Below are 12,151 nucleotides of genomic sequence, written 5' to 3' on the forward strand. Positions count from 1 at the left end.
ACACGGCCCCTAACACGGCTCCTGAATGCATTCCAAATGGCACCCTATTCCCTATGTAGTTCACTATTTTTGATCAGGACCCATAGGGCTCTGGTTAAAAGTAGGGCACTATATAGAGAATAAGGTGCCATTTGGCATGGAACTCATGGCCCTCCTCTCTCCTCCATAGTGAGTTCGATTCCCGGGACCACCCATACGTAAAATGTATGCAATGCACAACTGTAAGTTACTTTGGCTAAAAGTGTCTGCTAAATGGCATATATTATTACTATTATATTATTAAGTCAAATCAACAATGATTGTCAAYGTCTTAAGTGAATAATGAGGGTGGATGACATAATCAGAGTTTACCAACAGCCACAGGTTAGCCACTGTGTGTAGGCCTACACATCCACCACTACAGAGCACTGTACCAAATACCCAAATGGGGTAAAGCAAAGTAACAAAAACATCAAAACTGTACCATAGCCAGCATCAAACTGAAGAGTACACTAACCAGTACCATATTGGGTCACATCCTCCTCGATCTGTATCTTTTGATAAACGTATGCCGTTTCCCCCCAAGACCTCGCAAAACTTTAGAGTAAACCATATCACCCCAGAGCCTGTCATGACTAACTCCCAAATGGCATCCTATTCCCGATATCTTATGGTGAGACTCTGGTCAAAAGTAGTGCACTATATAGGGGATGGGGTGCCGTTTGAGACGCTACCCTAGTCTACAACAACACCCTGCTAGATCAAAACTCAACACAACTCAACAATGGTTGAACCTGGACACAGAAGCCTCAGAACATTGAATTGTAAAAGTGAATGTCACCCAAAACTCTGAACCTTTGTTTCCACAACTCCATATAAAAATATTTAAAGATGTTTCCAAATGCCATTTTTTCTTATTCTATTTAGGTATAAATATGGATATTCTACTGTGCAAGTGAGAGAAACCAATACAGTAATATTTGAGGATGGGGGACTGGGGGCATTTTGTACAAATTGTAGAGATTTATTTAAATACAAAAGCTCTTTCACCCGCTTCCCAAACACACAACATTGACCTCCGGTGGGTGAAATGTGGGGTAGTCAGAGGAGGAGGAAGGAGCATTTGAAGAAACTTGCTACAGCTCCATCCTTTCCCGATTAGGTTACCTTATATAAGTSGCATACTGTATACAAAACTGTATTTCATTACATAGTCCACACATACAGTGCCTTGCAAAAGTATTCATCCCCCTTGGTGTTTTTCCTATTTTGTTGCATTACAACCTGTCATTTAAATTGATATTTATTTGGATTTCATGTAATGGACATACACAAAATACTCCAAATTAGTGAAGTGAAATTTGAAAAGTACTTATTTAAAAAATATTATAAAAAAGAAAAATGTGAAAAGTGGTAAGTGCATATGTATTCACCCCCTTTGCTATGAAGCCCCTAAATAAGATCTGGTGCAACCAATTACCTTCAGAAGTCACATAATTAGTTAAATAAAGTCCACCTTTGTGCAATCTAAGTGTCACATGATCTGTCACATGATCTCAGTATACCTRTTCTAAAAGGCCMCAGAGTCTGCAACAACACCAAGCAAGCGGCACCATGAAGACCAAGGAGCTCTCCAAACAGGTGAGGGACAAAGTTGTGGAAAAGTAMAGATCAGGRTTGGGTTATAAAAAAATATSCAAAACTTTGAACATCCCATGAATCACCATTAAATCCYATTATTAAAAAATTKAAAGAATATGGCACCACAACAAACCTGCCAAGAGAGGGCCGCCCACCAAAACTCACRGACCAGGCAGGGAGGGCATTAATCAGAGAGGCAACAAAGAGATCAAAGATTACCCTGAAGGATCTGCAAAGCTCCACAGCGGAGATTGGAGTATCTGTCCATAGGACCACTTTAAGCCGTACACTCCACAGAGCTGGGCTTTATGGAAAAATCCATTGCTTAAAGAAAAAAATAAGCAAACATGTTTGGTGTTCGCCAAAAGGCATGTGGGAGACTCCCAAAACATATGGAAGAAGGTACTCTGGTCAGATGAGACTAAAATTTAGCTTTTTGGCCATCAAGGAAAATGCTATGTCTGGCGCAAACCCAACACCTCTCATCACTCCGAGAACCCCATCCCCACAGTGAAGCATGGTGGTGGCAGCATCATGCTGTGGGGCTGTTTTTCATCTGCAAGGACTGGGAAACTGGTCAGAATGATGAATGGCGCTAAAGACAGGGAAATTCTTGAGGGAAACCTGWTTCAGTCTTTCCAGCAGGACAATGACCCTAAGCATACTGCTAAAGCAACACTCGAGTGGTTTAAGGGGAAACATTTAAATGTCTTGGAATGGCCTAGTCAAAGCCCAGACCTCAATCCAATTGAGAGTCTGTGGTATGACTTAAAAATTGCTGTACACAAGCAGAACCCATCCAACTTGAAGGAGCTCGAAGCAGTTTTGCTTGAAGAATGGGCAAAAATCTCAGTGGCTAGATGTGCAAGCTTATAGAGACATACCAAAGAGACTTGCAGCTGTAATTGCTGCAAAAGGAGGCTCTACAAAGTATTGACTTTGGGGGGAAAGTTATGCAACGCTCAAGTTCTGTTTTTTTTGTCTTATTTCTTGTTTGTTTCACAATCAAAAATATTTAGCATGTTGTGTAAATCAAATGATACAACCCCCAAAAAAAATCAATTTTAATACCAGGTTGTAAGACAACAAAATAGGGAAAATGCCAAAGAGGTGAATATTTTCGCAAACCACTGTACCCCTCATCTGGTTATGGAGAGTCATACTCCACCGTACCATGGAGAGTCGTACCCGCCATACATGGAGAGTCGTACCCCACCGCACCATGGAGAGTCGTATCCACCGTACCATGGAGAGTCGTACCCCACCGTACCATGGAGAGTCGTACCCACACGTACCATGGAGAATCGTACCAACGTACCATGGAGAGTCGTACCCAACGTACCATGGAGAGTCGTACCCCACCGTACCATGGAGAGTCGTACCCATTTACATTTTATGTAAGTATGTTAGTGTACCCACCGTACCATGGAGAGTCGTACCCCACCGTACCATGGAGAGTCGTATCCACCGTACCATGGAGAGTCATACTCCACCGTACCATGGAGAGTCGTAGCCCACCGTACCATGGAGAGTCGTAGCCCACCGTACCATGGAGAGTCGTACTCCAATGTACAGTGGAGAGTCGTACTCCAACGTACCTTATAGGTGTGCAGCACGTGGTCCTTGGCCCACCAGTTGTTCTCTTTCTTGTCGGAGGTAAAATCACCATATTGGCGTGAAGGCTGTTATACCATGATGCCTTGGATGTGTCCCAAATTGCACCCTATTCCCKATATAGTGCACATTTTTGATCAGAGTCCCTGGCCTTGGTCAAAACTAGTGCACTACATGGGGATTAGGGTGCCATTTGGAACGCACMCCATGTTTCATTTTCCTTCACTTCTTGGAGGAGCCCTTTGGCCATGCCAGTTGAGCAGTTTGTGGTGGTATCGAGAAGAAGCAGGTTATAAAGAGGTCCACATACGGAGTACAAGCTGTCGCCTTGCCTGAGCACAGCAGTGACGCAAGACCATCTCCTTGAACGTGTGAGAGAGTGTGTGTGTTTGTTAATATCTTGTTAATATATGTTAATATCCAAATGCCTTTTGGAGAAATGTCCTTTGGTCTGACAAAAATAGAACTGTTTGGCCATAATGACCATCGTTATGTTTGGAGGAAAAAGGGGAGGCTTGCAAGCCAAAGAACACCATCCCAAACGTGAAGCACGGGGGTGGCAGCATCATGTTGTGGGGGTGCTTTGGTGCAGGAGGGACTGGTGCACTTCACAAAATAGATGTCATCATGAGGGAGGAAAATTATGTGGATATATTGAAGCAACATCTCAAGACAACAGTCAGGAAGTTAAAGATTGGTCGCAAATGGGTCTTCCACATGGACAATGACCCCAAGCATACTTCCAAAGTTGTGGCAAAATGGCTTAAGGACAACAAAGTCAAGGTATTGGAGTGGACATCACAAGCCCTGACCTCAATCCCATTGAAAATTTGTGGGCAGAACTGAAAAAGCATGTGTGAGCAAGGAGGCCTACAAACCTGACTCAGTTACACCATCTCTGTCAGGACGAATGAGCCAAAATTCCCCCAACTTATTGTGGGAAGCTTGTGGAAGGCTACCCAAAACGTTTGACCCAAGTTAAACAATGTAAAGGCAATGCTACCAAATACTAATTGAGTGTATGTAAACTTCTGACCCACTGGGAATGTGATGAAAGAAATAAAAGCTGAAATCATTCTCTCTACTATTATTCTGACATTTCACATTCTTAAAATAAAGTGGTGATTCTAGCTGACCCAAGACAGGGMATTTTTACTAGGATTAAATATCAGGAATTGTRAAAMAWWTTGTTTAAATGTATTTGGCTAAGGTGTATGTAAACTTCTGACTTCAACTGTATATACAGAGATGGGTTGAGAGGAAAGAGAGACAGAGTCGAACTGGATGCTTTCTATCAGCRTGTAAATAATCACACTCTGTGAAACCCCTCCTCCTCTCCTCGTTTAAGAAAAGTACTCCCAGCCGCTCTTTCTCTTATCATTTCATGTCTTCCCTCCCTTGATTGTGGCTTTCGCTTTATYAGCTCTCGGAGCTTAAGATTGCACACAATAGAGTGTTTGAGAGAAACTGTGTAAGATTGTTTGTGTATATGGGATAGAGCAAGTGTGTAGACAGCAGAAATGTGTTGAGTGCATAGACTAAAAACAATATGGACGAAGCCATCAATGACGTCACCCCGTAGTTTCCTATGAGAACGCTCTGTGGCGCATTTGATGAAGAGGAAGTGTCATTTCAGCGTGTCGCAATCTTGCTACAATGGAAGAGTTTTTGGAAACATTGCATGGGCAGTTTGAGCTACTCTAGGAAGTGATGTTGCAGGCTAGCTCAGTGCTGCCCCCTCTCATGGAGTTTTCAAGTTAAAGGCCGACCGAGGTACTGCAGGCTGACATTAGCAACTAAATGATCCTATAACTTTGTCTGTGTGATTTAAAGTAGTCGGTTCAAGGACATATATCTGGTGAAATATAATAAATTATTGGTACCAATATTTGTGTATATAACAAAAATGTATATACACAAAAGTTTTCCACGAAGATCGGCACTTCACCAGTCACTTTTAATTAGGGATCCTGTTATCTGGAAACAATGACTGCAGTTTTGCGTCGGTCTTCAACTTGAAATCYTCAATGCCAGGGGGAAGTCGTTCTCCCCGGTTGAGTGTATCTTTCTGTTTCACTCGGACAAGTACGTTTGTTTTTAGGTGTATACAGTACATTCRGAAAGTATTCAGACCCATTGACTTTACCACATTTTGTTACGTTACAGCCTTATTCTAAAAGGGATTACATTGATTTATTTCTCATCAATCTACACACACTACCCCATAATGACATAGCGAAAACAGGTTTCTATACATTTTTGRAAATGTATTACAAATAAAAAACAAAAGTACCTCATTTACATAAGTATTCAGACCCTTTGCTATGAGACTCAAAACTGAGCTCAGGTGCATCCTGTTTCCATTGATCATCCTTGATCATCCTTGAGATCATCCTTGAGTGTCTAAACTTGATTGGAGTCCACCTGTGGTAAATTCAATTGATTAGACATGATTTGGAAAGTCACACACCTGTCTATATAAGGTCCCACATTTGACAGTGCATGTCCGTACAGACCGAGACATGTTTGTGTCGGGACACAGATCTGGGGAAGGGTACCAAAACATTTCTGCAGCATTGAAGGTCCCCAAGAACACAGTGGCCTCCATCATTCTTAAATGGAAGAAGTTTGGAACCACCAAGACTCTTCCTAGAGCTGGCCACCCGGCAAACGGAGCAATCGGGGAGAAGGGCCTTGGTCAGGGAGGTGACCAAGAACCCGGGGTCAAGGGGTCACTCTAATAGAGCTCCAGAGTTCCTCTGTGGAGATGGGAGAACCTTCCAGAAGAACAACCATCTTAGCAGCACTACACCAATCAGGCCTTTATGGTAGAGTGGCCATACGGAAGCCACTCCTCAGTAAAAAGCACATGACAGCCTGCTTGGAGTTTGCCAAAAGGCATCTAAGGACTCTCAGACCATGAGAAACAAGATTTTCTGGTCTGATGAAACCAAGATTGAACTCTTTGGCTTGAATGCCAAGCGTCACGTCTGGAGGAAACCTGGCACCATCCCTATAGTGAAGCATGGTGGTGGCAGCATCATGCTGTGGGAATGTTTTTCAGCGGCATGAGAGAAACTCCCCCCTATACAGGTGTGCCAAGCTTGTAGCATCATTCCCAAGAAGACTCAAGGCTGTAATAACTGCCAAAGGTGCTTCAACAAAGTACTGAGTAACGGTTCTGAATACTTATGTAAATGTGATATTTCCGTTTTTTATATATGTGCAAAAATGTCTAAAAACCTGTTTTTGCATTATCGGGTATTGTGTGTAAATTATTGAAGGAAAAAAACTATTTAATCAATTTTAGAATAAGGCTGTACCATAACAAAATGTGGAAAAAGTCAAGGGATCTGAATACTTTCCGAATGCACTGTATGTACTATGTACGTATATGTGTGTATGAAAACCACTGTGTACTACACAATACATCTCTCACACGTGTGTCTGCATCCTCTGCGTGTGTCTCTGATTGTAGTCCGTACCAGGAGGAGAGGAGTAGGAGAAGCGGGTGGAGGTCCCATACTTCCCCAGCAGAGTTTCTGGACCAGGACCTAGTCCTTGGACTGGCCCTGGTCCCACCCCTTGTCCAGTCGGGTACATCTCATAGGCTGGTCCTACGTCCGGGGGTGGGGCAAAGCCCATCCGATAGGTGGGATACTTGGCGGGGTAGCCGTAGTTGTCATAGGTGAGCTGAGTGTTGCTGTCCAATAGGGCGCAGTCTCCGGGGAATTCGCTGGTCTGTGAAGTGGGATGGGAGGGATGGGTGATGTTGGGCGGGGCTTGGCTCTGCCCAGCCCTAGTGAAGGTGTTGAACTGGGCGTAGTTAGTATGAGACATCCTGGACGGAGGTCGGGGGTCGTAGCACCCTGCCCGTGACCCCGGATTCCCCGGGACCCCTCCTGCCACCACCGCCCCACCGGGGCCCCCTGCTGGTCCACTGGAGGTAGCTCCTGTTGCTCCCCCCGGAGGGTTGGAGTTCCGGAACTCTCCCTGGTACAGCATAGAGCGGGACGACGGCCTGGCATCGTCGTGGGTGGTCGCGCGGACATTGTAGTAGCCGTTCGTTGGATCCTAAGTATAGAGATGATGAGGAAATAGTGAGATTTTTACATGGGTTAAAATTTGAGGTTTGAGCATTATTTGGGCTGTGAGCTAGTCATGTTTGATATGCTGTGTGTAAGTTGTGCATTGTACTGTCCTAAGGATAGAGGTGAGGCGATGGTGAGCTTTTTACAAGCTTACAGTGTTTAAATTTGAGGTGACGTAGTCAATGTGATAATTTATGTGAAATGTTATGTGTAAGTTGTGTATTGTGATTTCCTAAGGATAGTGAGCTTTTTACATATGTTTAAATTTGAGGTGTCAGCATATTTGAGGTGTAAGGTAGTCATTGTGATATTTTGTGTGATGTGTTTATGTGCATTGTGTTGTATACAGTCACCCATCTACACACAATAGCCCATAATGACAAAGTGAAAACTTGTTTTTAGAAATGTTTGCAAATTTATTGAAAATGAAATACAGAAATATCTAATTTTCAATAAATGTTAGAATCACATTTGGCAGCGATTACAGCTGTGAGTCTTTCTTCGTAAGTCTCTAAGAGCTTTGCAGACCTGGATTGTACAATATTTCCACATTATCATTAAAAAATATATTCAAGCTCTGGCAAGTTCATTGTGGATCATTGCTAGACATTTTCTAGTCTTGCCATAGATTTTCAGTCCGATTTAAGTCAAAACTGTAACTAGGCCACTCTTGAATATTCATTGCCGTCTTGGTAAGCAACTTCAGTGTATTTTTGGTCTTGTGTTTTAGGTTATTGTCCTGCTGAAAGGTGAATTTGTCTCCCAGTGTCTGTTGGAAAGCAGACTGAAGCAGGTTTTCCTTTAGGATTTTTCCTGTGCTTAGCTATATTCCATTTATTTTTATCCTAAAAAACTCCCTGGTCCTTGCCGATGACAAGCATACACATAACATGATGCAGCCAACACCATGTTTGAAAATATGAAGAGTGGTACTCAGTGAAGTGTTGTGTTGGATTTGCCCCAAACATATAATTTTGTATTCAGGCCATTAAGTTAATTTCTTTGCCACATTTTTWGCAGTTTTACTTTCAAACAGGATGCATGTTTTGCAACATTTTTATCCTGTACAGTCTTCACACTGTCAATTAGGTAAGTATTGTGGAGTAATTACAATGTTGTTGATCCATCCTCAGGTTTCTCCCTTCACAGCCATTCAACTCTGTAACTGTTTTAAAGTCACAACTGGCCTCATGGTGAAATCCCTGAGCGGTGTCCTTCCTCTCCGGCAACTGAGTTAGGAAGGAAGCCTGTATATTTGTAGTGACTGGGTGCATTGATACCTCATCCAAAGTGTAATTAATAACTTCACCTTGCTCAAAAGGATATTCAATGTCTGATCTTTTTTTTTCACCCGTCTACCAATAGGTGCCCTTCTTTGCAAGACATTGGAAAACCTCCCTGGTCTGATTGAATCTGTGTTTGAAATTCGCTGCTCAATTAAGGGACCTTACAGATAATTGAATGTGTGGGGAGATGAGGTAGTCATTCAAAAATCATGTTAAACACTATTATTGTGCACAGAGTGAGACCATACAACTTATTATGTGACGTGTTAAGCTCATTTTTCTTATTTAGGCTTGCCATAMCAAAGGGGTTGAATCATACGTACTGACTCAAGATGTTTCAGCTTTTCATTTTTTATTAATTTGTAAACCTTTCTAAAAAACCTCAAAGGGTGTGGATACTTTCTGAAGGCACTGTATGTATGGGATGTTTGTTGTTTTTGACATAGGTTGTATGAAGTGAGTAGCAGAGAGAGAGAGTTGCTCACCTTCAGTTCGTACTCCTCGCGGGTATCGAGCTCACTGCGCAGGTCCTGCTTCAGATCCATATCGTCTTTGAATGGCTGAGTGGAGGGAGAGAGGGAGACAGAGGGCAGAAACTAAACCATCAAACAACAAACACACCACAGGGGGAGAGAGAGAAGGAGGGAAGGAAGAGGAAAACAGAATATCAGGTTTTTCATATGATGAAGACAAAATAAATGTTATTTGATAAATGTTTGTTGACTACAGTTCAAGATTTATAGCCAGGGCTATGCAGCACATAAGGGGGAATTCAGTCCGTGGTTTGTTCTTAAACAACAATTAAATGCTTCAGCACCTTATAGCTTCTATAACACTTTCTGTCTTAAGGCTGCAATAGGTAACTTTTGGGCGACCCAACCAAATTCACATAAAAATGTGAGTTATAGATCTGTCATGATCATCGAAAGCAAGAATAAGAAGCCGTAGATCAGTTCTATGTGTGCTATTTCTATGTTTCCCGTTCTTAAGTTTCATTTTTGCGTCTTTTAACTTTCGCTTTTTGTAGTTTCAACCAGCTGAAATATAATATTTTTGGTTATGGAAAATACATTTCACAGCGGTTAGATGGCACAAGATTCTTTACGCTATACTTGCTTGTTTTGTCACAGGGAATAGAGTGCTATTTGAGACACACCCTCAGCCTGTGAGAAGTCTTCAGGTAAAAGATAACATAAACCCTCTATCCATGTCCCCTGATCCTTCATTGAGATTGGTGTTTACTATAAAGTGTAAATGCACTTGAAATAAACAGAGACAGTAAAGAAAGGTTCAGGGCTGCACTTTGATTCCCTTCTAGATGGTATAGCTGGCGCGTTTTTTTTGGGAGGAGACGCGCTCCTTTGTCAAAACAATTGCCCTTTAAAATAAAGTTTGATTTGCTCCTTTGTCAAAACAATTGCCCTTTAAAATAAAGTTTGATTTGCTCCTTTGTCAAAACAATTGCCCTTTAAAATAAAGTTTGATTTGTATTATAGAGGTGGGTGTTGTGGGGTACTCACGGAGTACATGGTTTTGACCATGCGTGTTGCCGTGGAAATGCTCCCTGACTCCTCCTCCAGACTGTGTGTCTCCTTGTTGACCGTCTCCACCTTGATGTCTGGCTTCCCCAGAGTGACCCCACGCCGACCTGGAACCCAAACAAGACAGAGGCTGCTGTCAAACACACACGCACACATGCACGCATGCACACACACACACACACACACACAAACATATACAACAAAACACACCTACGCAATGACAGACATCTGGGCTGTATCAAAAGGCACCCTGAACAAAAATAGTACACTATATAGGGAATCAGGTGATTTTGGGGACACGCACTATATGAATGACAGACACACAGACATGCACACACAGAGAGATGTTGCATGCAGAGGGCGTGGTAGCTGGTTGGTACAGTACTCACTGCCTTTTCGTTGGCGGTAGAGGAAGAAGGCCAGAGCCAGCAGAAAGATCAGGAGCAGGATGGAGGCTCCAACTGTTCCAACAGCTATAATCCCCACCGGAACTATCTCTGTGCACAGAGACAAGAGAGACAGAGACACATGGTTATACCAACATATAATGCTAATATACAGTATGCCATTTAGCAGACACTTTTATCCAAAGTGACTTACTTTTTAAGGATGTGGAGTGGAATTCCCTCCTCTTTATGTATTTTATTTAGATATCGATAGATACATACATGAATGAGAGGGGGAGATTAGTGKGGGAAACAGAGAGGAAAGGGGCAAGTGGTGGACCCGGGGATCGCCTCTTCGGGGGAGGTCGGATGGACTACTGCTAGACCAGATTCTGGCCTGAATCCAGCCAGCTTTAAGGTGTACCTTTCTCCTCCAAGGTGATGATCATAGTCCCCGGTCCGAAGGCGTTCCAGGCGGTGCAGTTGTASGGAGAGTAGAAGTCAGACTGCATGACGTTGTTGATGGTGAGGGTGGAGAGGACAGCCCCTCCCTGGGAGTGAGGTTTACTCTGCTCCACCGTGTACCTCTCCAGCAGAGTCCCCTTCTCCTTCTCCCACACGTTCTCCTTCCACGCCCACACCTGTAAGGAGCCAAACACACAAGAATAAAAAACTGTGAGTCAATGGAGAATAGAAAATCTGTCTACACAGCCATACTGTATATTCAATTTGATGTGAGGAGTTCTAGATCAGGTGAACAGAATGACTTGAGTTCCTGTGTGTTGTTATGATGATCACACCACTTTCTCGTTAATCATAAGGCATACCCCCCCGCCCTCTTTCTTACCGGAAAGATGTTTGTTTCTGTCGGCGCGATGCTGAAGAAACCAGCTGGCTGCACCGACTCCGTTAGCGTCCCTTGAGTTAGCCATGTTTCCGTGAAGCAGAGCACGTTGCAATCCCTGATGTCTCTCTGGAATGCTACCCGTGCTCGGATTTCATCAACCTTATTGTCAGAGACTGGACATTGGCGAGTAGTATGCTAGGGAGTGGAGCGCGATGTGCCCGTCTCCGAGCCTGACCACGAGACCGCCTCGTTTGCCCCTTTTTCGGCGTCGCACAGGGTGCGGGCTGGTCAGATCCATTGTATTGGGTGGAAGGCAAAACGCTGGATCCGTTTCGGGAAAGTCATATTCCGGTAGGACGATGATGAGTTGACGTTAATCGTATATTCAGTAGTTCCTCCGACTGTATGTAATGAAACCTAAGATTACCTAAGATTTTTGGGGGGTTAAAAGGTACATTAGCACAACATATTTGATGTATTTATTCTCCATATTTAATAGTTTTACTACTTCAGCAGATTTACGGTAGAAAAATCTGCTAGACTCTCTATTGCTCGTGTACACCTGCCTCGACCAGGTGTGTGTGTGTCTGCATGCATGCGTGTGTCCTTGGGTGTGTTTGTGTTAAAGACACGGAACCCAATGTATGTGTTGTGTGTGTGTGTGTGTGTGTGTGTGTGTGTGTGTGTGTGTGTGTGTGTGTGTGTGTGTGGGGGGTGTGTGTGTGGGGGTGTATGTATGGTTATGTGAGTACTTATATGTTGTGTT

General features: G+C 43.3%; 1 pseudogene; it reads right to left on the reverse strand.

The window, feature by feature from the left end:
• Nucleotides 1-2,512: 2,512 nt before the first annotated feature.
• LOC111979530 (kin of IRRE-like protein 1) overlaps nt 2,513-12,151 on the reverse strand; it is a 42,285-nt pseudogene continuing 32,646 nt past the window's right edge.

This window comes from Salvelinus sp. IW2-2015, linkage group LG19 (genome assembly GCF_002910315.2).
Source record: "Salvelinus sp. IW2-2015 linkage group LG19, ASM291031v2, whole genome shotgun sequence".
Taxonomy (NCBI): Eukaryota; Metazoa; Chordata; class Actinopteri; order Salmoniformes; family Salmonidae; genus Salvelinus; species Salvelinus sp. IW2-2015.